The sequence below is a fragment of the Chiroxiphia lanceolata genome, chromosome 10, assembly GCF_009829145.1.
Source record: "Chiroxiphia lanceolata isolate bChiLan1 chromosome 10, bChiLan1.pri, whole genome shotgun sequence".
Classification (NCBI taxonomy): Eukaryota; Metazoa; Chordata; class Aves; order Passeriformes; family Pipridae; genus Chiroxiphia; species Chiroxiphia lanceolata.
The window spans coordinates 16,960,982-16,986,159 of NC_045646.1; the positions used below are offsets into that span (position 1 = coordinate 16,960,982).

General features: G+C 38.9%; 2 long non-coding RNA genes across 2 annotated transcripts in view; both read left to right on the forward strand.

Annotated features, from left to right (window-relative positions):
• Positions 1-1,935, forward strand: part of LOC116791616 — a 194,969-nt gene extending 193,034 nt beyond the window's left edge. The window contains exon 7 of the long non-coding RNA XR_004358793.1: positions 1,801-1,935. This is a non-coding gene — a long non-coding RNA (uncharacterized LOC116791616). The remainder of the gene's footprint in view (positions 1-1,800) is intronic.
• An 11,850-nt stretch (positions 1,936-13,785) lies between these two features.
• The window catches only part of LOC116791617, a 29,070-nt gene continuing 17,677 nt past the window's right edge, over positions 13,786-25,178 (forward strand). The window contains exons 1-3 of the long non-coding RNA XR_004358794.1: positions 13,786-13,999; positions 14,080-14,906; positions 16,623-16,665. This is a non-coding gene — a long non-coding RNA (uncharacterized LOC116791617). The remainder of the gene's footprint in view (positions 14,000-14,079; positions 14,907-16,622; positions 16,666-25,178) is intronic.

The following is a 25,178-nucleotide window of genomic DNA, read 5'->3' on the forward strand; positions in this document are numbered from 1 at the left end:
AAAAAGATAATTTTTTTCTTTGACATTTACTTTTCAATAGAAAAAGGGATATACAGAAATGCCCAACTGTGACTGAAAGCTCTTGTAGCTATGAAGACTGTAGATCATGTGTTCTTTTTCCCTGTCATAGCTGGATGTTTACAGAACCTACAGAGAGGACAGAGGCAAATATTCCTGGAATAACAGAAATATGAGTTGTTCTGTCATTTTGCCCTTGCTGGTGTGCTTGTCCTGAGCAGCAGGATGTGACATCTCCCTGAAACAAGAACATGATGGATATAGGAAATTCAGCACTTCCCCAGTTCTCCATGTCAGTGTGATCCTCATTTAGTATCTCCTATCTATAACTTCATCGGGTTGAGATTCCCAGGGAAACTTGGGGAACTGGGGGCTGCTAATGAGCTTCCAACTCTCCTTAGGCCTTTTACAGCACCCTAGATGGCAGTCCCTCTCACACAGTCAGCTGTAGCTCTCAGGGTCCCCATGGCCAAGCCTACAGATCCCCAGTGAGCAAATCAGATTCAGCAGAAGCCCATAAGCAGCTGGTACTTCAGCGGCCCAGTCTTGTCGTGGTTGAAATGAGCACAATCTGTTAAATAAGCAGAGATGCTTCCACTTACATTTAGGCTGTGATCCACTGACTGTTATCTGATTGTGTTGACTAAAATGAAAAGGAAATGAAAACTATTCATACCATGGCCGACTTTGATGGAATGTAACCTGTGCTTTACAAATCTATTGGAGGTCTTTGAAGAGGTTGACAAGGAAGTGAATAAGGGTGAGATAGTCGCTATACTTGTATTTCTGAAAGACTTTTGATAAAGTCCAGTGCCAAAGACCTCTAAGGGAAACCAAGAAAATACGCAATGGATTCCTATTGCTGGGATTCTGCAGAATCTGTGCTGAGGTCTGCCCTGGTAAATGTATCATAAACTCCTGGGACAAGTTGATGAACAGAGGTGAGAAAGTCTGAGGATAATAGGAAGTTGGTTATTCAGGGTAGTAAACGTGAAGATCACCCATGAGGAAGCACAGAAGTACCTCAGGAGACTGTGTAGGCAAATAAAATTTAATATTCATAGATCTAAACTGATGTGTGTGGGAAAAACGAATCCTAAATTCACATACAAAATTACAGGCTCTGAGCTGACCGTTATGACTCAGGATCACAATCCTGGGATTATAATAGTTTGTTCCATGAAAACATTGTCTCAGTGCTGAGAGGCAGCCAAAATGTTAACCAAATGTTAAATGAGAAAAAAAAACCTAGAGAGCAACTCTGTGAATCAGTGTTCACCCACGTGTTGAAGAGTGTACTTTCATCTCAAATAGAATATAGTACAACTGGGAGATGTTCACAGGAGTCCAAAAAGGGTGGATCTACTTCCACAGCAGGAACAGTCTGCATACACTCGGGCTGCTCAGTTTAAAAGGCAGTTGATAGACCTATAAATTGATGAGCAGAATGGGCAAAGTTGGATTTTTGCTGTCTCTCCCAATGCAAAAACTCAGGATCATCAAATGAAGTTCATAGGAGCCAAGCTCAAATGAAGTTTGGTTTCTTTGTGCAGAAGACACTAGATGTGTAGCTTTTTCCAAAGGACACGGGGGCTGCTCTAAGTTTACATGGGTTCAAGGAGAGACTGCACAACTCTATGGATGAGAAATTTAGTAACAATTATTAAATTGCAGAAACTGCAACCACTCAGAAAATAGGTGCAGTTAAAAATAGTTGTTCTGTGGGACAACCTGTGGGGACTGCCATGCATACATGTCTTCTTTCTGCTTTTCCCTGCTCAGCTCTTAGAAACCCTGCTGGAGACAAATCCTGGGCTCGGTGGACATTTGGTGTGATCAGCTGTGGCTCTCAGTATTCTAACACTCATCATGTGCCTCACTAGTGTCGGGAGAGATTTGGGCTGTGTACTAATGGCTGTGGAGGTGAGACACTTTTCTTTCTTTCCCATTCTTTTATGCAGTGATATGTATCTGTTGTTTAGCCACCAAATGATCACCTGGTTCTTAACTGACCAAACCTGCCTTGCCAGAAAAAGCACAATTTTAAACTATGCTCTAAAAAATGAGAAATCTCTGCTGTGTTGGGCAAAGCTGCAGAAAGCAACTGTAATGGTTGACAGATCTGTGAGACCCAGAGTCTTACATATCCCAGAACAAATCAAAAAATCATTTGTATTTACCATGAGGAAAAGCTATCAGAAATTGTGATAGTATTTCCTTCATTGTGAATTTATTTCTTGTAGCTCCTAGATAGACAGAAGAAGAATAGAAGTCTAGCTTCTGCAAAAATGAAGTTACAAAATAGGTTACACAAAGCTGTAGGAAGATCAGCTCTGATTGCTCACCAGTGACTTCCTAATTTATAGCAATATTCTGCTATAGCAGAATGAAAATTGACTTTTTAAAGTACAAATCCCAAGGAAGGACAGTGTGTAAACTGTACTACTGGTGCAGCAACTGTGCTGGCAGTGATGGAAGCAGTGTTGCTATTGTGGTTCAGAGGAAGCAGCACAGACGTGGCTGTGCAGCTGAACATTGGCAGCAAATTAAAACTCATTATCACTAGTTCAGCTGCTTGGACACAAAAGCTCTCTTGCCCTATGAGTGGCTGAGTCCTTCCTGGTTGCTCCAGAGAGGAAATACAAGAACAGACCTTCCTGTGCTCCCAAGTTTCTGATGATCTGGATGGTGGAGGATAAGCCTATGCTGCCGAAGCTTGGGTTCTCCTACACTCATAATATTTTGGACTGTGGTTTTATCATGGTCCCAATAAAAGAGGATTATTTTATGAGATCTAATGTGGGATTGGTAAACATCAAGCAAACCAATTTTTAAGTTTTCTAGCAGAAGGACTTCCAATTATATGCGCAAATGTGATGACTACATCCATGTACATTAAATAATTTTATATCAGCCTGGAAAGGTTTCACTATAATGTACTCATTTGACATATACAAAAAAAAGATCTAGACGTTTTCACATCAGTAGATTCAAAATTTATTTTCTGATATTAATTATGCTGTGTTAATTTCAAAACTAATTTCAGTATTACCTAATACAGATTTTCTTATATTTTCTGTGCTGAAGGGTATTATGAAATTTGAGGTCAAATTATGATTTAGAATGAAAGGAAATTTCAAAACATTGCAATTTTTCCCTAGAAAAGAAACGCAGGAATTTCTTCAGCTGTATTTGAACTGTTATAGAGCAGATGGATTTATACTTTTTCATGGTTTCTCTGTACAATCTCTTTTCTTATATGTGGCACTTATATACATACACAAATACATATACATGGTTGTCCTTTTTGTGTGTGTGTGTGGAAGAAGACTTCTTTTTATTCTGTATCTTTTACTTTTTTAGTACCATCAATATTATAGTCAAGGAAAACTGCTTCACTTCACCTGAAGAAAGAGGAAATGCATTTTGTATGTGTGTCATGAAGGAATTGCTTTTTAATTAATCCCTTTAGCTTCAAAATTATTCAGACTGAGTTAAACTGAGCAGAATTAAATCTCTTCATATCTTATTTTCCTACATATGCAGATTTTTTTTCATTATATGTTTTAAGGGTATGAAAAATAAGGATTTGTGGGTTTTTTAATTGATATTTTAGAATCCAGAATGTTAATTGTTTGATGTGAAATAACATGAAAAATATAGCTATTATGTTCCATTTCATTGTTAATTAACTTTAGATATGGGTTTGACCAGGTATACAGAATTTGTATAGTTCTTGTTAATTAATGTTTGTTAATTTCTGCATTTTTAGTGGTTTAAAAGCTCTACTTCAGAAACTTTAGTTATGTTATAGATGTTAAGGGCCATGGATAGAGACATGGAAAGATTTATGGTAAGAGGTGCTCATTTTCATGTGGTGAGTTGAGAAATGTTCTGAAAAAAAATTGACACTGGAATCATAAAAACCCACAATCACCAGATAGAATGAATTGATTGTAATTTCTAAGTGTGATTCTTTACATCTTGAACACAGAAATGAAAATGTCTCAAAAACTTACCCAGCTGAAGGAAAAAACCAACCAAAAATAATTAAATTATACAAAATAAATCAAAATGATTTGACTTATGGCATTCCAGTTGGAAACTGCCTGTCCTAAGGGAAGACATATCTACCATGATACAAAATACATTATTAGAGGGGATGTGCTTTAAGAAAATACAGAGGGAACTTCCATTTGGTTCTGATTGTCATTGATGTGTTAGGAAAATCACAGGTTACTGAGATATTTCATTAAAAAGAATTCTACCACTTGAAACATTGTGATTTCTTGGCTAGCATAGGATTGCTTGCCTAGCTTTTAAGATCAGAAGAGATGACTATAATCATCAGCTCTGACTCTATGAATAAAATGGGTCCCAGTGATTCACAAAATTATCCAAGCCACAAGTGGGGTGTAGCTTTTGGAAAAGCACCCAGCCTTGGAAAGTAAAGAGTGTACCAAAACACCAACAAAATAAAATGTCTGGACAATATTTGACACTTGTATTCGAAGTGTCAAGGGGAGGTTAAAACATTTTTTAAAAGGCCCAATCTATTGTTTTGGGAGTTTGTTGGTTTTTTTATTTGTTTGTTTGTTTTATTTTAATGGTGATGTCAGTTGGCTGTACTTGATGCCAATAAAGTGTTATCATAAAAGAAAAGTGCAGGGAATATTCCAACCACCTTCCCAAAGATTCCTTAGCCCACCATGAAGTGTTGCCTGGAGTAGTTGCCTTGGCCCTGGCTTTTACCCCTTCTCTGAAATGTGCTCAGGTCCTTTTCTTAAGTGCCAGGACCCACTGGAGAATTAACCTCAGACACTGCATCCCAAACTTGAAATCAGTTGTAGGGGAAAGCTGGGACTCCTGAAGAGTTCACTTCTGTGTTTAATTCAGAAGTCAAAAATGGATTTGAGTAACTTAATAAACATGTTGTTAAGGAAACCAAAATAGCACAGATCTCTTATGAAACACTTAAACAAAGGTTTACAAACTTTCTCCATAGAGATAGGACTGAAGCAGGCACTAAAATCTTGTAGGAGTTTTTTTATGCAATGGCTCAAGGAATAAAACTGAAAAAAAAAAATTACAAATTCCTTCCACCCATGCCCAAATTTCCATGTGAAATAATTACAGTTCCTTCTTCCTTATAGTGGTATTTATCTTGTCTGTTTTATGATTTCTTCCCCTCCAAAGCTGAATCTGGATATTAGTCTCTGTTACAAAAATAAATCCTGTAGCTGTTGTTATACTACCTCACAGGACAAATATTCATGCAAATAAAGGACAACCATCTTAAATTTCTTTGCTGTACACTGTAGTTTGTACTTTTGAGCAACAGGTAAAGATTTTTCTAGAGTTTGATCCTGTAATGGTCTGTCTCCTGCCTTCCAGGCTTCTAAATTTTAGTATGACATTTAGACTTTGTTTCTGTCTTTCTTTTCCTGCCTTGCTGGGAAACAGGGATATCAGTATTCTAACAAAGTACTTTAAGAAAGGCAGATTTCAAACTAAAAACACCCACATTACCCAAACTACCTGTGTCCAATGAAACCATTCATGTGTTTCAGAATTAGGACAGTGGAAGCCACAAAACATTTCAGTTCCAATTCAGCTCCAGCCCACAAACATGCAGCTTAATTCAAGTCCTTGAGTGAATACAAATTGCTCTCTCTGACTTTTACACATTGGAAAACCTATTCTTAAATACTGAAATGAATAACATTTCCAACTAGATTCACTGATAAGAACCACTGATACTATTTGTATATCCTCCTAGTAGATAGAAATACCTTTTCAGGAATCTGCCTGCCTATAATTAGAAAATTGCTGGTGCCTAGCTGGAGATAACAAGTAGAATAATGGCACGTTACATTTTGCTGAACTGAGCCTATGTGACATTGTCATAAGGCACACAAAACCTAAGCCATGATGGAGTCACAGAGCTGCCTTCTATGACCTCTGTGTAGAGCAAAGCACTACAACTGGAGAAAGATCACTGTTTGATGGGGTTCCCTCAGATCTGATCTCCTGCCTTAAAGTGTTTCCAGGGTGTGTGGTTTCCCCACAGGAACTCACTGACGAGCATGTTTGTATGGTGGTAGATGTACATGTCATTGCTTTGCTTTCCACGTGTGGCAGAGACATGGGACAGCTGGCTGGAATGGGAGTCTCTAACACACATCACCCCCTCAAACTACCCCCAAAAGCCCCACAACACTAAACCTCCAGATATGTCCTTTTCTGCTGTATTTGTAATATGCAGAGGTGAACAGTACAGGGATTGAGGATCATTATGCATCTTCTTCAGTTTCACCTTAGCAGTGCAAGTCCTCTGAATCTGTGAATCACATGAGAATGGATCTTTTTAGGATACTATAGATATCAGGTAAGTTAACTTGATTTATGCTGAAACAAGTGATTTCTCCTCTTCACAGTATACTGAGTTTGATTTTAATTTGCACTGAGGCAAAAGTCCCTTCAGTAAGTCAGTCTTACCTAGATGAGAATGTCTTTGCTTTTGAGCTTCTGTCACAAAACTGAATTTGTGGAACCATTATAGGAAAGTAAGTGCTGTTTGTAGGAATTCAGCACTTGCAGTCTTTCAGTTAAGAACTGACAGATTTCTCACCCATGTGTGTTTCTGAATGACTCCAAAGTCTTGTTTTGCTTTGTATTTCCAAAGAAGTCAAAAGAGGGAAATAAAATGAAATTTTTACATGTTATACATCAATAAACATAAACACACAGAAACATAAGCACTTCAGCCCACCCAAAAGTAAGGAGAACACATGTGGTCCTAGACATGACCTTGTTACACTAACCTTTGTCATTTTTAGGAATAGTTACAGTCAAGTTGCGAGAACTGTATGTAGGGAGTGGTCATATTTGTGAGTCAGACTTGGGGAATCAAGTGCTGCATTTTTGCCACAGGCTTCTAGATTTGGTTGGGAAGGAATGGTACAACTTGCTGTGTATATTGTCCACCCAAATGTCACTGTGTAGCTAAAGCTGAATATTTAAGTGGGTTATATGTATTGTCACTTCACCCTGTGGCAACTGTTGCTACAGTGAGAGGCTGGAAGGCCTTTAATGGGAACTGAGAGATGAACCTCTGCACAGACTGCATCCAAAGAGAGGATGTATTACCTATTTCCAGAGGCATAACCTCTTCTCCTGACACTTAAGATTGGTTAAGTCTATGTCCAAAGTCCACTGTTTATTACCTAAAATGATATTCTACATGGCTTTGAAGCCTGTTACAAGGATTAAAATGACAAATTATCTTCTTGGCATCAGTAGATTATTATGCTGTTTTTATCTGTGAACAAAGCAAACAGGTTTCAAGTTAGCATCAAAGACGCATGATTTTGAGATACCAAACAGTTTACTCATGGTCCTGCTGATGCAATGGATCACATTTACCCTGTGGAAAGATTAATATAGATATCATGTGACATCTTCTCTGTGACTCTTTGACCACTACTAAAGCACAGTACTTTGTTGTGTCATCCCACACCCATTTGTCAACCATACATAATTGATTAGGCTACTGTAACATTTTTATTCTGCACGTGAAGTTCTCTCCTCAGCAATCTCTCCCTTCCAAAATCTACATTCATCATTAATTACAAAATCAATGGGAGAGATGGTCTGGACATATACAATTGATAGCTTCCCTCTTCAGATTAGCATAACCTCCCAATTCATTACGTGGAGTGAATAATACAGTTGCTGCCACCGTGAAAAGGGGCAGGTCACCTGCTGTAAATTTCTTAACAAAATGTTCTGTCATGTGCCTTTTCACTTGCTGAGTGTTTACTGTGTGTTTGGAGGAGTCCATCTTCTTTCTGAGCCCAGATTTGTCTCCTCTCTTCTGGCAAAGCAACAATCATAATTTTAAACGACTAAATGCTTAAATGTTGAAAGACTGAGAGGTTCCTCTTGAAAGCTGCAGTGATTAAACTGAATACTGCATAGCACTGAAACTATGAATAAGATATTAAAAAAAGATGAAAGGATTGAAAAATTTGGTCCCTCTAAACCCAGTGATATTTCTTGCATGAGAAAGGTGATGGGAATTTAGGCCACAGCGTGCATACTTTCCTGTGTTTAGCATATTAAAACATTGATATCCCCCAGATTTTTTTTTCCACTCTGTACTATTTTAGGATTAGAGCCTTCCATTCCTCTTTTCTCAAAGAAAATATGCTTTCAGTCCCATTTTCCAAAATAGCCTCTGTGGCCTTTCAGTAGCTACCCACTTATACATTTACAAGTCATGTCAGTTATGAAGTAGATGTAACATTTCCTATAAGAGTCAGAAATGCAGCTGACATTAAATAAGTATTCCTTTAATAGATGGCTAGAAGAATAACATCTTTTTGGGTTTTTTTAAGATGACAATCAAGGATCAGATTCTGATATCACTGTCCATGTTGTACCTTATTCCAGGAGCTTCACTAAAATTAATGGAGATTCACTAAAGTTAATGGGACACCTTAGGGAGTAAGGAAGTGGACAATCAGAGTAATCTTTACACTCTAACAGTCAGTGCAAAGACACTGAAATCTTTATGTTGAATAAAACTTACCACAAATTATATCTATATATGAGGAATCTATATCTTAAATTATAAGATAAAAAGGATGATTTAGGCATTTAAATAAAGGGAATATATGCTTGAAATTTCCATAAACATTAATGGAAATTTTATTGGAGTTTTAGGAGGAGTAAAACATCATTCCAAATTAATTAACTGCAAGAAAGCCCTTTACCTCAGCAGGATTTAGACCAGGTTTCAAGTGATTTAGTGACTTTAATGGACTTTATTCTAGGGATTATAAAATCATGCCTTGTAATGTTTAAATTGGAGTTATAAAACTAAAGGTATGAACTGAACTGAAACATTATTAGAAAATTGTCATCTGTAATAAATAAATTAGGGACAATATCTGAAGCAAGGCTAATACTAGTATTTACAGCAAAATTCAAGCCAGACTATGAAAAAGAGTATTGCTAGTTGTCTTCCTGGTTATTAAATTGTAGTATAATTATCTGTTAGGGGTGAATAGAATATACAGATAGTTACAAACATGCCTTAGACCAAAGATGTCTTCATCTAGTTTGGTATGAAGAGAAATTTATGATCTGATTTTGTTAGCACTTTTGGATTGCCCCTTGAGCTAATTCTGCAATATCCCAATGTGATTACCATTCATGGGTTTTATTTAGATCTCAGTGAAGAAAATTACTGCAATCTCTTGCTCTTCATATGTACATTCTGAGTCAGATATTCCCCTCCAGAAAACTTTCCAATAGGATTCACTGGTGAAAATCCAATTGCAAAATCAAAGTCTTTTGTCTATGGAAATGGTGATGTCTTTCGGCACAGAAAATAAGTGCAAAGTGCATTTAATGATTAAAGCTGTACTTTTAGTGGTACTTCCCTGTCAAATATATATATTTTTATTATTTGCTTCAGTATTGTTTCTCATATTCCAAATCATGGGGTTTTCCTGTGTTTGTCAGCTCCTCAGTCATCTGGCAGGATTTCCTAGTTGTTATTTTCCAGTAGTCATAATTCTATGATAATACCACAATCCTTGCCAGAACCCCTTTGTCTCACTTTAAATAACTCTTCCACAGCCTTTTAGTGTGCTCTGCAAACCTCAGCCACCATCTATCTCATCTTTCCTACCTTTCCCAAACTAGATACACAACTCTCATTACAACAGCACAGGAAGAAAGGAAGGTGGATGAACCTGATCTGAGATTTCTGCATGAATAAGGTTTTCTTAGCTAAATAGAGGCTCTTTTCATGTGAAAAAAACCCAAACTTGCAGACTATTGGCCTGTGTAACTAAATTTATGAAGTTTTCTAAAAGCACATTATTGACTTGTTTATCTGTGATTCAGTGTTGCTACATTTTATGATGTAAATGTGTACTTAGGACCCTTTATAAAATGCAGATTATTGACCCAGTGCTATAAATATTTACTCACAGTTTTAAAACTCCAATGATTTGACATATTTGTATGGCTATTCATTTTTAAAAAAGAAAATGCCACGGTAGGATATCTGTCTTTGAAATTAAGAATAAAATGCTTAGAATTACCTCAAAAAGCTGTTAATAGTACTTTCAGAGCAATTTTAAACTTTACACATTGTGCGTTTCTCTTATACCTAATGGGTTGCAAAATTTTGTCTTTAAAATGTGATTGATTTTTTTTAATAGTAGGAAAAAAAATTTAAATATGTTTCACTTCTAGAATTTGTTTTTTAAGTTTCAGCCCAGAGCAAAATTTTTATGGTTGAGTTACAAACCTCTGAAAATAGGGGTTTCTAATGGAAACACTGACACCACTTTAACTATAGCAGCACTGGCAGAGCAGTGTAATATACACTAGAAATAGAAAACAAGATTAGAGATGACATTTAGGACATGAGGCCTTCTCCAGGCTGTGGGAAAAATAACTGTGTTCTATTTTTTTCCACAGGCTGAAAAAGGCCTCCTGGTCTAAGTGTCATCCTTGATCTTATTTCTCATTCATACCATGCATTTAATTAACTCATTTTTTAATTATTATTGACAGCAATTTGTTGCAGTTTTAAGTACCAATCCATGTCCAAATTACAGCATCCCTAGCTAGTGTATGTCAAGGTGGTGGGGAAAGTGCCAAGGAGACCCAGGACTTTGTTAATATTTCTGTGTCAAAGAACCACAGTCCCAGAGCTGGCTGGATCCTGTGGTAACCAGCCGTACCAGAGGATGGATCAGGCAGGGGAGAGCCCCTCACACTCATGCCAGACCAGGAACTGCAGCACTGTACACACATGCAAGCTGCTTTTTCCAAGGGCAGAGTAAAACTTGACAATCAAATACACTTATCCTGGGCTGTCTGGGAGCAGTAACCAGGGTAGTCAGATACTCAGGTGCAACGACTTCCAGCACCACTTCTGGAGCACATTCTCCACCACAGTTTAGCCTTGATCCAGGGTCCTGAGAACTGTAAATTGAGAACATTGCTGAACACTAAGAAATAATTTGGCAAGATGTGACTCTGGACTGGACTGCCTTCACCACAAAGCCACGTCAGGAAGATCTCTCCATCAGTGGGGCATTCCACCAAAGGAGAGACTTGGTATCATCTCAGAAAGTTAGCTAAGCTCAAGGGTTAAATTTTACATTTCTCCATGTTGAATTCTTTTTCCTTCCTTAGGCACCTTTCAACTTATAGCTGCTTCAGTTTTGTATTCACTGCACTACATGACAATTCCCTGTATACTTATATGGCCTTTTAATGCCTACTGTGGAGCTACAGCACTGCTTTGCTGTGATCTTGCAAGCTCTGTTCTCAGTGTGGGGTAAAAAGGAGTAATAAGCAAACTACCACTGTAGAACAAGTGCAATTGTAATTACTTCTTGCTCCCACCAGAATGCCACTAGGAGATCCCTATCTTAAGGATGATCAGACAGACATCTGTCCTGTCTATATTGCTAGAATTGTCAAGGTAGAAACTTGTGCTACATTTAAACTGTATTTTCAGTACTCATCTGATCAATTCTTTTTATTGCTGTACACACAATAGAAAGAGATACTGGAAGCTACTGCTCATTCTCCAAAAAACATATTCTGCAAAGGCAGTAATAGAGGCAAATTTATTGCTAAAGCAATTTCCTAGTGAAGATGCTTCACTGTGAATGCTGGTATTAATGTAGGGATAAACATGACCTGTTCTGTGTGCACATGTAAGTAGGTGTATAATGCTGTCTATTTTGTTTGTATGCACAGTGTCTTCTTGGCAGGTAGTCTGGAGCCAGAAATTGCCAGCTGCTAAATGTTCAAGGAAGCATTATTCGAATTGCTCTCCACACTGTGGGAGAGTGGCCAGGATATTGCATTTAATATAATCAATGGATTCAGTTCCTATAGCAAAGATGTAGGAAAACTTACCTGTAAACATCTTTTGGATTTTAATTTTCAGAAAAAGAGGGAAATAATAATTGTTCTCTTTTGCACAAATGATACATCTTAAGCCAGAAAATTTGAAATATGAATGATTTGATAAAGTTGAGCTTTCATTTGCATTTTCCTACAGGATTTTGACATTGTTATTGGCACAATACTTTATCCTACTTCCTGTTCTTTATAGATCCAGGAAAATGTCATATACTTTCTTTAATTTTTACAAAACATAAACATTCTTTTAAAAATGTTCTTTCCTGTGGTTACATCTCTCACTGAACAGTACTTTTGGCATGTGCCAAATGCATGATGTAGTCATTTGACAAAAAGTAGCATGAAGATTTGAAATGCCATTAGTTACTGGCACTGCTGTAACAGGCTGGTAACCACAGTACTTGTGCATAGGCAGCTGCTGGGAGACAGAATGTTCTTCCAAAAGCACCTTCTTGGTCATATAGGGCTGTGAGTGTGGGACATGAAGAATGGGTGGATCAAAAGTCTATGCTGGGAAAGCAGAAGTCTGCACTTCAGGCTATAGCTGTGCTAATCACTGAACATGGAATGGTGTTGTTCCAGGAGACATGGTGAACCTACCTAATTAACAGTCATGTCAGAACACTGTGTTACACCAGCCACTGTGTCTCACTTGTGACAGTCTCCAGTCATATTTTTGGCTTAGAGAGCCAGACTAGGAGTTTCTGAGAAAAGATTAAACATAGAAGCCGCAAGGAGTTAATCTGAAAGAACTCTGTTAAAGCAGTGCAATGGAGTGAGTTGGCATTGATGGTAATTTCACCTGATCCAGCCCAATGCGAGCCAGCATAACTCTGGTTTAAATGATTACATGAATTTCCATGCAAAAATTTAACTAAGCACACAATATTGCACCTTCTGTTACCCTGGCACAGCTCTGTGTACAGGCAATTCTATCCCACCCAAACTGAAAAAATAACCATGGCCTGCTGTTTGGTAGATCGGAGCAATGTATTTACAGAGCAAAGCTCATGGCTGGTGGGCATAGATCTGCAGTTTGCAAGATCCCACCAGCCATATAGGTCCTTCATCAGGAAAAAATCATGTATTCTCTCTCTAGGCACAGGTAAGTGACCTTGGAAGGACTGTGGCAATAGGTCATGTTAAGTCAGCACTAGGTCTTTTTCCTTGTTTGCTCTTGAAACATTTTATGTGATGATTCTGAACGTACACGGTACTACTGTTCCCACTGTCAGAGACAGCAGATTGACTGTGTGCTGATAATGTGCAAGGGAAAAGAGGACATGGCAAAATCTGCCTAGGTTCAGCACCAGCTCTGATTTTCCAGCACACAAAAATCTAAAATTCATTGGTGAGAAATCAAGCAAAGCAAACCAGCCTACTTTGGCAGAATTTGCTGAAGCATAGGGAGACTAAAGTTGTGAGCTTCACACAGCTCTAGATCCAGTTTATGCAATTCCAGCAAAACTTCATGGCTTCATGCTGCATTTCTTCCTCTGAAAGTCAGCATTACTATTTCCTGGTGGTTTATTTCCTTCTTGTGTACCACAGAGACATGACAGTGGAAGCTCAGTTTCAGTGTGCATGCACAGCAGGTGAGATATCTTCTCCCAACTGTAGGCCCTGTTCTGCATCACATTGTTCATAGGAGGCAATAGGAAGAACATTAAAATGCTAAATTGTGAAGATTTACAGCAACAGTTTTCTGTGATAAGCTTACATTTATGCTAATTGGAAGCTATTTGAAATATCATGCTGATATTGTAGTACTACTACACATAATACATTTTCATCTTACAACTTGATGGGCATGTTGGTGGGAGTTGACTGAACAGATTTTACCAGGTGATGAAGTCAGCTTCCTCTAGACTCACCTTAGTTACTTCCCCTCCTTGATGAACCTTTTCCTTTAAGTCACCCTGGGAAGCAGCACTGCTGGGAAGCAGCAAGACTCCTCCTGCAAGAGATGAGCATTCATGTCATGACACTGCTGAGGATTCACAGTACATCTACACAGGTAATTCTGTCCTTTTTTTTTTCCCATATAGTCCCTTTGGATCAGGCTTTAAAGCTGACCACCAGCTACCCAACTTCTAGGTGCCCTCAGTGCACCAAGGTACCCCCTCAAGTCTGAAGCTCCTGAGTGGCTGGAGTTGGCTCCTCACTACTTTAATTCTCTCTCATTTTCTGTGTCCTAGACACAGGACAGTGTCCTAGCACTGAGGAGAGTGGCAGGAGTTACAGCACCAAAACAAAGCCTGCATCCTAGTGTGATCACAGGCCCTGAGAAATGTTCAGCCACTGTTCGTCCCTTTGTTTTGGACCTGCCAATCACATTGTGGGGCCGAGATGCTTTGGGACAATGGGGACTTGGTCTTACTACAAATTTGTCCTAATGGCCACTGAACAGCAGCTGGTCCCTGCCCTAACCTGGATGGCAGATAAGCTGATTTGGGTGGACCAGTGGCTAATTAGAAAGGACAAGCTGCAACATCTTCAAGCCCTCGTTCGAGAACAACTTTTAGCAGGACATATTTGTGCTTCTGCCACTCCCTGGAATTCCCCAGTGTTTGTGATCCAAAAAAGAAGTGGCAAGTGGCCACTTGCCACTCTGGAACAGGGATTTGAATCACATTTTCCCAGATACCTTAGCCACTACCAAATAGGTTTGCAATGCTTCTTTGTCTGGTTCAGAGTCTGTTTTGCTATTCAGACCATGTCGAAATGCCCTGGCAGGAAGAGAGCCTGGCTCTCAGTCCAGGACTAGCAGTCACCGGGTGCTCAGGGTTCTCTGCTGGTAAGGAAGATCATTCTCTGACTGAGAAGAATCTGCCAATTATTCTGAAATCCTCTCCCATTGCATCAGACATGTGACTCCATGGAGAAGTTCACATCTGAGAAGACCCTGGGGAAGAAATACAGAGGTGCCTAAAGCCCTGCTCCATCCACTAACATCTCATTTCTTACCTAATCTCTTTGGTACCCTTTTCTAGAAATCTAATTCTCTGCACAGGTTCTTCGGGAAACCTTTCTTTAGCAAAGACAGCCAATGATCCAAAGTCTGTGATGCTGACCCTAAATATGTTTTTTCAAATGTTGCTGATGAGCTTTCCTATCTTCTTCATGCTCATTGCAAATAGGGAGATGTTTCTCTTTAGTTTTAAGAAAATGTCTCTCTGATTTGCGAGTTAAACTATTAAAAAATAAAACTAAAATAAAGCTTGATATGTGTTGTCTGACAAAAGTCCCTAACTACATCAGGATTTTGTAATACTTTGATCAGAAAGAGGTCATAAATTCTTATAGTAAAACTGCTGTTTTACAGACAGAATATTGCCTAAAAAAGACACTGTTAACTTGTCGTTACTGGGAAATGCCAATTCCTGCAGTCTGGTCTCAGTCTTCCTTTAAACATTTGTTAGGGGAAATATGTAAAATTGATTAATTTCTGAAGTATAATAATAGCAGCAATATTATACCGTGGTGAAGGTTATTTTGCATAACTTTGAAACATTTGCAGAAGGCTCAACATTTGGTGTCTTAATAAGGATATATCTTCCCAGTAACAATTAGCAGTTTGTGGTGCCTGCTGCAGTAACTGCTACAGCAGTGAAGATCCCAGTGCCATGTTTTCCATGAAGAAAGTGCCATGTAGTGCCACCACCCTGGCTGGGGTCAGTCTCAGGGTGCTGACTGAGCAGCTGAGAGCTCATCTGCGACAAGTGGACAAGCAGTGTGACAGTCTCCATGTTAATGTGTCTGCAGGACTTTGCACGGGGGAAACAGGGCAATGGTGACAGTAGCAGAATAAATCAAAGCGTGAAAGCAACTGCAGTCAAATGTCACACCCAAACAGTCAGGGACTTGGCAGGCTGCTTGGAAACAGGTTAGGTTACCTGTCAACATAGCATTTTCTTTCTGTTGCTAGAGAATAATGTTATCTGAGGATAACACCTAAGGAGCACAGAGGGTTGTTATAGAGACTTGACCCTCTAAACCCTTATTGTAGCAAATTATTCCATTGACGCAAATGGGAACACTCCTGTGAAAAAAAGATCTCTGTTACATTATCTAATTCTTTAATTATTAAAGTTATCTATTAAGTACAGTTTTCTTGCATTTGTGTATGTACATATCTATACATCTTTAATAAAATGACATTATTTGGGGGATCACAGTAATTGTTTAGGACTGTAGGATATAAATTCTCACTTGGAAACATTAATTCTGCACTTTCTAAACAAAGAGATTTAAACCCTGATTTGACTTCGGTATTTTCTTTGCTTGGGAACCACCAGCCCAGAGTCCAACAACTGTCTAAAGTCTAATGCTTCCCCTTGTGAAAACATAGATATTGGAGACATGTAGTTGTGGAGCAAGAAGAGTTTAAACTGTAAACAAGAATAAAAAAGGGAAAACAGATTAAAATTTAGAATCAAGCCTTATTTGTTTTTACCTATTCCAAATTACTTTATGTATTATGATGCAAATCTCAACATTTCTTAAATATTGATTATTTGAATATAAATAATTTTGCAGCTGCTATTTCTGTTGTCAGACAAGCCTCTATACTCTGAAGCTTTCATGAGCAGGGGGCTGTGCAGTTCATGTTGTCTCCCTTACCCTATGTATTTTCGTAGGAAACAGTCCTGATGGCTTCAGGAACACAGAAACCAAAACAAGGTAAGTTGCCTTCAGATTGGAATCTTGCAGCCAAGAAGTTGACTCAATCACTTAACTTTACAATGTACCTCACTGTGTCACTGCACAGTTTTCCAAAGGCAGCTTTATGTAGCTTTGTTAGGAAACACTTCCCTTCTCACTTCTTTTTGTCTGCTTCACTGCTAGTTTAGAACTGAAGCCAAACTCTTAGAAATCACTTTAATCTCAAAAAAGATTAAGAGAAAATGTTGAATCCCTGCCCTCCTTCAGTTTTGAGGAAAAAAAAATTAAAATTCTTTGCACATAAGCCATGCATTTCAGCTCTTAGCCTGACAACTTTCACTGGTTGTAGTGTTTTGGACCATTATTTAGACCTTCTCATTTAGAGTGTACTCAACTATTTTTATTTTCAGGGTACCTTTTCCCTAGGAAAACCTGCAGTGTTGGAGCTGAAGCTATCCCTGGCTTGGGGGTTTGAGGCCCTGGGACACGGGCCCACCTCTAATGTTTAAATCATGCTGGCAATAGTGGACCAGGCAGTGGCAGACTGATTACGCAGAAACATGCTGTGATTTTTAAAAACTGGATTCCCTCTAATTAAAAATGCATTATGAATTCTCTGAGAGGAAAAAAAAATCATAGCATGGCTGATTTTTATTATATCTGTCACTGTCTCACCATGGATTCAGCTAGCTGAACCATTTTTTTATGAATAACATTTAGTTTGAATTCTGGCATTTTTAATTGAATGAGTATTTTTTTCATTACTTTGCCAGGGATGGGTTGCAATGAATCCAACCACAATGTTTCTGGCCTATATTTTTTTTAAAACACAGAACCAGTGTGATGACCTGCAAATGTTTTGCTAATTTTTGTGCTATTTATTCCAGTATTCTCCTCTGGTAGGAACATATGTCTTCATTAAAGGCTGAAAGGCTGAAAAGCTTATTAGTACTAGTCCTAGGTTCTCACATGCAAAAGCCATGAAGAAAAAACATGGAACCATTTTCACAAACAACAGATGAACCCAGAGCTCTTCTTAAAAAACAATGTAAGGAGACTTCATACATCTGTCCACACTGAAAACAGACTATGCATTTAGTTTTATATTTTTTTCACAAAAACATGTTTTTCTGTGGTAGAACAGAGCATTCACCACTGCCCTTTATCTAAATAAGCCAATCCGTAGAAATTCGTGTCAGTGTGGCTCAATGACTTGTCTGGTGAAGGAGAGGTCTGTGTGTCTAAATGAACAGGCCTAACACCATAAATTTTGAAACAACAGTGCCAATGAAGCACAGTGCAATCTAATTCTGACATTCATTTCTGAAGCTGTAATTTAATTCAGCCATAAATGAGCTTGGTACAAGAATTAATTTGAAGTTGCTTTTATTTCTCATCTGCTGGCTAAAGCTTGCAAACAATAGGGGAAAGGTCTTGCTATACTGCTACAAATAAGTAAACAGTCTTTTCTGCCAAGAAGACTGCAGTGTAAATGCAGAGTCAGGGAATAATTTTTTGACTAATTTATCCTGCATATGGGTACTTGGAAACTACAGATGCTACACAGCGATCTCTATTTACAAGTATTTCCCAAAGGAAAAGAGAACTTCAATTGCACCTAGTTTATAATAAATCATTGCCATGGGCTGCTGCTAGCCCACATTAGAGAAGCACAGTGGACAGGGTGAGGTGTGGGTGAGCAGTCTGGCTCAGCCTTAGAAGCACAATCCCCATGTGACAGCAAAGACAAGTTGAGAAGTTGGGAAGAGGACATGAAGAGGATACAGAAGAGACTGAAAGCCTCAGTCTATCAGAAAGCAACTGCAAGAGCTCGTCCATAACTAATTCCCTTCCTTTCCTTCTCTTTTTCTAGCCCGTGCTTCTTCCTCCCTCCCGTGCTTTGACCTGTTCCTGGGGTTGTTTTCTCCCTCTTCCATTATTCTGTACATGCCACCAGCCCCTAGCCTGGAGACAGGAGTGCAGGAAAAACAGGGCTGTGAAATGAATCTCTCTCTCTCTCTATTTACATTGGTTTCCGCCCATGCTATGAACAGGCATATGGTGTTAATCTAAACTGTCCAACACATTAGTGGGAGGGAAGTAGCACCCAGAGGATTATTACAACATTTTACCTGGCAGATGCCACCATATTTATTGATATGAAAACTTCCTCCATCCATATCAGCCATTGCAACCTCCCTCTGTGAAGTTTTCTTGAATTTAGGCATAGTTCTATTAAAACACTTTGTTGAACTCCTGAAGTTTTACTGTGACTAGAGCTGACATTCGTTATTCAGGAAAAGCTATCACTAAAGTCAATAGAATTTTAAAGTAATGAATGATGTGTTTATTGTATTTGGCTGGTTGAACACATGTCTTATTTTTATGATTAATTTCTGTGGGCTACATATACATATGTATACATATGTATGCATAAGTATATGTATGTATATGTATTTGTACATTTGTATATATATATATATATGTATTTTTGATCTTCAAGCCTGTGATTTTGTATCAAATATCCCTAAAGAGAAAACTAAAATCAATTGAGAATGATACCTAAAAATGCTAAAAAGCAGGGCCAAAGAAAAGTATCACTTGAGTTAACTTTCAGATAATCCTGAAATGTGTAATAATGTCAAGCCAAATCTGGAGAGCATTTATAAAATAAGAGAGGATATATTTGAAAAAAAATAATCAAAGTTTCCCTATTTGTCTTTTAAAAATAATATTTTCAAAATAGCTTTCCTACAGTTTTAATCAAATAACTAGAGCCAGTATAAATATGAAGAAAAAGGGTCAAAGACAATTTTAAAACCATCCTTTTGGAAGGGCAAATGCTTTCAGTTTGGTTTTACTTTTACAGAGAAAAACTACATTCAATTCCATCAAGCCCTGCGTTTTCAAATATTTTGTGGTTCTGGCTTAATTCCACAAGAAAGAAAAACTTCAAAGTTAAGGATCAAGCCTCCAATATGACATAGTTGGGTAAAATTAAGGATGGTAACCCGTTGTGACAGACAGTAGGGAGGGAGTGATCTCTGACCCTGAATTTCCTTCCTTTTGCTTGAATTATAGCAAATCTCAAATATGGATGGATTTCTTTTGGTATTATGATAATATGTCTTTGCTTTTTACTTTGTAAGCAAATAAATTCTAGAATATCTACATAATAGTATTGGTAATAAAATATTTCATATCTCTAAGACAGCTAAAAAACCTGACTCCCCTTTCCTGGGGACCTGTTCTGTGTTCTTTGTGTCTACAGGCCCTTGCAAACACCCTTTTTCCCCCTTTGGCCAACATGGGAACATGATCATGATATCCAGTGACATGCAGTACAGTAGAATGTTGTTCTGCCTCTCATGGGATTGCTTTATGAGAAAAATCAAGGTCCACACATGGAAACATCACTGATAGCGCTTGAGACACTGGGCAACATTTTGGGCTCAGAGCCAACCACCTTCAGTGCAATTTTCTATAGCAAGGCAAGTCAATGAATATGCAGAAAGGACTGGGGGAGTGGGGCGGGGAGAAAACCACACATCTTATAGGTTAAAATTTTTCCATCTCCATCTGTTCCTTAAAGGGAAAATTGGATTTTGTGAGAATATTTTTTTTTTCCACAAAAAATAGTATCTTTCTGTAGAAAATTAGAGCTATTCATCAGAAAGCCAAACACCTGCAAGCCAAATATTTCTGGCTGACAGTACCGGTCCTCTCAGGAGGATGGCAGTTTGGGGCTTCATTTCCATGCTCTTTGTGAGGGGGCTCACAGCAGCCACGCTTTCAATGTCTTGTGTGGCTGAGCTCCAGTGGGGACAGGAGGGCCCGTGACAGCAGTGCTGCCTGTGGAACAGAATTTGGATGTGACCTGATTTCTACCCCCAATCCTCCTGCAAGACTAGGATCTGAGTGCAAGCAGACCAGGGCAGTAGGGATGCTCAAGGAGCTGGGGCTGAAAACAAGCTCCAGGACTGGTCTAACCAGACACAGATTCTGATGCAGCACCACAGAGAACAGTCGTATCTTCAAGCACCTAAGCCCACCATTTGCATGGCTAGAGAATTGTTTCTTACTGTGAGTTTTCAGGTGGAACCGTTGTTATTTCAGCGTTATAAAAAGAAATCTCTTCAGCTTTTCCAATTAAAAATAGATCAATAAGCTCGAATAGTTTCTGGAAAGTAATGGACCTGGCTCTGCTCCATTAAACTCAGAGGCATTAATTGGGCAGTAGATTACCTAGAACAGAAGCTTGGTAATGTATGAATTTAGATTAGATGCAAGGAAGAAGATTTTACAACAAAAGTGGTAAAACACTGGCATGGGTTGCCCAGAGAGATGGTATTTGTCCCATCCCTGGAAACATTCAAGGTCAGGTTGGACAGGGCTCTGTCTGAAGAGCCTGGTCTAGTTGAAGAGGTTCCTGCTTGTTGCAGAGGGTTGGACTAGATGGCCTTTAAAAGTCCCTTCTAATCCAAACCATTCTGTGACTCTATAGATTTTTAATCAATGGTTCTATCCAACAACTATTTTTTTTTTTCAGAATTGTATTTTAGTTTTGGTCAAATTGAATTTTGAAAAACTGTTGGCAAAATAAAAAATAATCAAAAAAGTATAATTTTTGTTCAAGCCAAAATATTTAGTTCAGCTTCAAAAGACTGGCTTAATTTTTGGTTTGGGGCTGTTTCATATGTTTAAAACTTAGGATTTCTTTCCTTTTAAAATTTAGAGCAATTTTAAAATGGACAGATTAAAAGCTTGTTTTGAAAGTTTTTGAGGGTGTTTCGGCAGTTCCAGAATGAACCACTCCATTTTGAAAATACTAAAATGAAGTGTTTTGACATTTTAATTTTTTTTCTCTGCTTTGTTTCATCTGGGACTATTTGCTAAATTCCATTCAAATTCACAAAGAGTCTCACTCCCTCTGAAATTCATTTGTGTAGTGTATTTATGATTTGTCAGACAGCTGTGGTTCATTAAACTCTGCATCAGTTCAACCTTAAATAATGGAAGAGAATGCTTAATAGGGACTTGTTGGTATACAGCTATGTTTCTTGCTCACCTTATAATTACTGCCCTAATGGAGAGCACCTGCTGCACAGAGCCACCTTTACCTTTCTGGGAGAAGAGATGGTAAGACAGACCTCACCCTGAGGCTGCTTCCTCCTCTCCATCAAATAGTCTTCCTCCTCCTTGGGTGCCCATTTCAATCTCACAGCTGGCACCAGAGTTTCTGTAGCCTTTTGCTAAGCTCTGCCTTTCTGGGCCTGCCTCTATTGCTGCTCCTGCCATTGAAGGAAAAATCTTTGCTGTTCATTCAGTATATGTGACCACTGCACTTCTTATATTTTATTGCCTTCTTTCTCTCCTCTTTACCATTAATGAAGATTGGCTGGTTTACACTCCAACTGGTTTAAATATTTCTAAAGCCATTCACCTGCATTAGAAGTCAACAGCTGGCATGCCAATATTTTTGTGTTTTCTGGCTGCTCCCTAGCTTCACCAGGGCTATTCACAGCTTGCACTTTGCTAAGGTCGTTGGTATCACCGTTACACATTTCCTGTATTACATGAGGTTCAGGTTCCAGCAGTTAACAAGTCAAAAAATATTCCTGGGGTGTAGAGGAACTAGGTAGATAAGTGTGTTCCACATGTCCACTTTATTTCTGGAATTGCTGCCTTCATGCATCTGAGAAATAATTGTGATCAAACACAGGTCTGAAACGTGGTACTCCAGATAAGACAGAAATGGTTTTGCAGTCTGTTCTCTGAATGTTCCAGTCCACCTAGGCCAGAGTATGATGGGAGCTCAACTGCTGGCCACTGCTCGGTGCCTGGACTCTATAAATAGTCTCTGGGCCAAAATTTGCACTACTGTAATTGGGAATAGCTCCAATAAAATCAGCATCTCCACATTCATTCTCTTGAAATTCAAAGCCAGGTTTAGCCCACTATGTGGAGAGAGTCCAGCTGGAAACTAGGGGCCAGACTCTGACTTACGGGAGAGGAGATGAGAACTAACTCTACTGCAGTTAGTTGGGCTCAGTGCTCACGTGTCTCACAGATATAACTGTTCTGACCTCAGTGGAATTGATCCTAATTTATGCCACTGTAACTGAGATTGCAGCGTGCATTGTTTAAATTCTGTTGGGTGCGCCTTCTTCCAGATGGAAACTATTTGCAAACTATAACGGCCTCTTTCCTAACATTGAGACTTGCCATATCTGAAATTTTTGGTGGGGCAGGGGTGTGGAGAAAAGGATATAATGCCAGCTTTGTGCTTTGACTTTAAGTCCTGTAGTGTTCTGTTAAATTATCAGTGTCTAATTAGAGGACTAGAAGACTCCTAGCCTGTCATCCTAATTACAGAATGTATTCCAAGATCATCCAAAAGAAGGGAGGAGGTAGCTTTAGGAAATTCAAAATGACAATGTGGTGATTCTGTGCAGGCCTTTTCTCTAATATGGGAGTTCCTGCTAATTGATTTTTCTTGCCTCTGCAGTTTCTGTTTTTTTCAGCTTTACATATTACATTGCTGAATGGGATGCTGTGCAGCTCAAAGATCACACATCTCAAATGGCTCACTTGGTGTTCTCAGACTGAACTAACTGGCCAAGTTGCAGCTCTCTGAGAAGGGGAATGGTAGCTTTTCTCAGAACACTGTAAGTCTTAAATGCAACATAAAGAAGCCTTCATTTAGCAAGATAATATACACACACGTATAGGAGCGTGTCTGTATATATACACATATATGTGTGTGTATATATATATGTATTTTTGGAGTGAAAAGCGACTTTGTCTTCCTTTACTTGCACTGGAAATGTTCAGTTTGTTAGCCTGACTTTTTTCCCCTGTTAGCAATGAAATTTGGCCAGGAGTCCCAGCATGCCATAAGAAATCAAGCCGTGACCACATTAAGCATGAATAGCAGGGCAAGGTTATAGCATGTAACACTATGCTGGGCTGACCTGTTGCAGAGTTAGAGGCCAGGAGGTGTGAGGCTGGGTCAGATAACTATTTGCAAGTGAAGCACAAAGTGAAGCTCAAAGCTGTTTTGTCTGTTTACTCTTTCACGAGACATTTAGTGTGTATTTTTTATTTTGAAAGCATATTTAGAAAAACTTCAGCTGCAGGGCTTGTAGCCAACCTTCCGAAATCAAACCACAATATTTCTTAATTTTACCTACAAGTACACTCATGGCATATTCCTACTTATTCTACAGTGATTTGAAAAGCTTTTCTAAAAGCTCCTGTACAAAGTGACTGCTGAAAACAGGCTGTCAAAGACAGAGATGTTCAGCTGCAGTGAAATAAAGCACTGTATCACCCAACTAGTAACAGGAGTAGGTTGGTGGATTTCTCCTGTGATTTCTCCTGCAGTGGTTCTACTCAGCAGGAAGTTAGACATTCTCCTAAAGAAGGAAAAAGAGAGATGCCAGGAAATTGTTTGCACCACCTATAAACTTTGTGCCCCAAATCTGTCTCTTGAAATACTGAATTAAATACAGAGAGAGAAAAAAAAAGACATTTTGCATTTGGGGCCTTTCTTATTAATTTGTCTTTGCCTTTTTTTTTTTTTTTTTTTTGACTTAGTTTGCTTACTAGACCCTTTAGCCCAAGAGTTACATTTTAATGTAGCTTTGGAGGGGATTTGGCTCAGTGTTGTAGGGCAGGCTAGGGAAGAGCCTGGTCTTAAAATAGACACAAGGCACAGGGCATGAATCGGCTTCCAGGATCCCACTGAAGTGCAGTGTGTACTTCACTTTGTGGACTGACATACTTGAAGAGTACAAGGAAAATCTTTTGCCAGAATCAGAGCTGCAAAAGATCTGCAGCATCCTCCCCTTTTACAGCAGCAAATAGGTTCTGGTGAAGGTCATTCACGTACACCAGCTTTGCCTCTGTCTAAGGCTGCACATTTTTGTGTGGAATCACTTCTGAGTTATCTTTCTGTGAGGAGAGGGCAATCCAGCTTTCTCACACCTCAGTCAGTTGGGAAATGCTTCAAATTTTGTTGAATATATCACTGAAGCTGGTAGAAAAAATAACATTATTTATTTGTAAGTTGTGGCTCACACATCCTGATACGGTCTAGGTATAATTAGGATTTAGATGATTGAAAGGTTAGTACTCCAGCCTTGCTTAGTAATACAGTCCAGGGCTGTGTGCTGGGCACAGGTATGGGATAGATGGTAGCAGCACACTGACCAGGGAAATGCTGCAATTGAGCAGACTCATTAGGGACCTGTGTATTGTCCCACCAGAAACACACCTCTTCCTAGGGTGCAGCACAGCAGAGGATTACTAAATGCCAGTTCTTGCAAGAACTTCCAGGTTAGCAGCACTTTGGAGCACTTTCTGCATTCTAGAAAGCTTAATATGCTGAGGACATAAGAGGTCATTAAGCACTGCCCCAGCATAGGCCCAGCCATATCTGCTTAATTTCTCACTGACATTAGTCCAGTCTGTTCTTAAAATCTCAGTGATGGAGCACCTCCATAGCTTCCCAAAGAGCAAACTGTGCC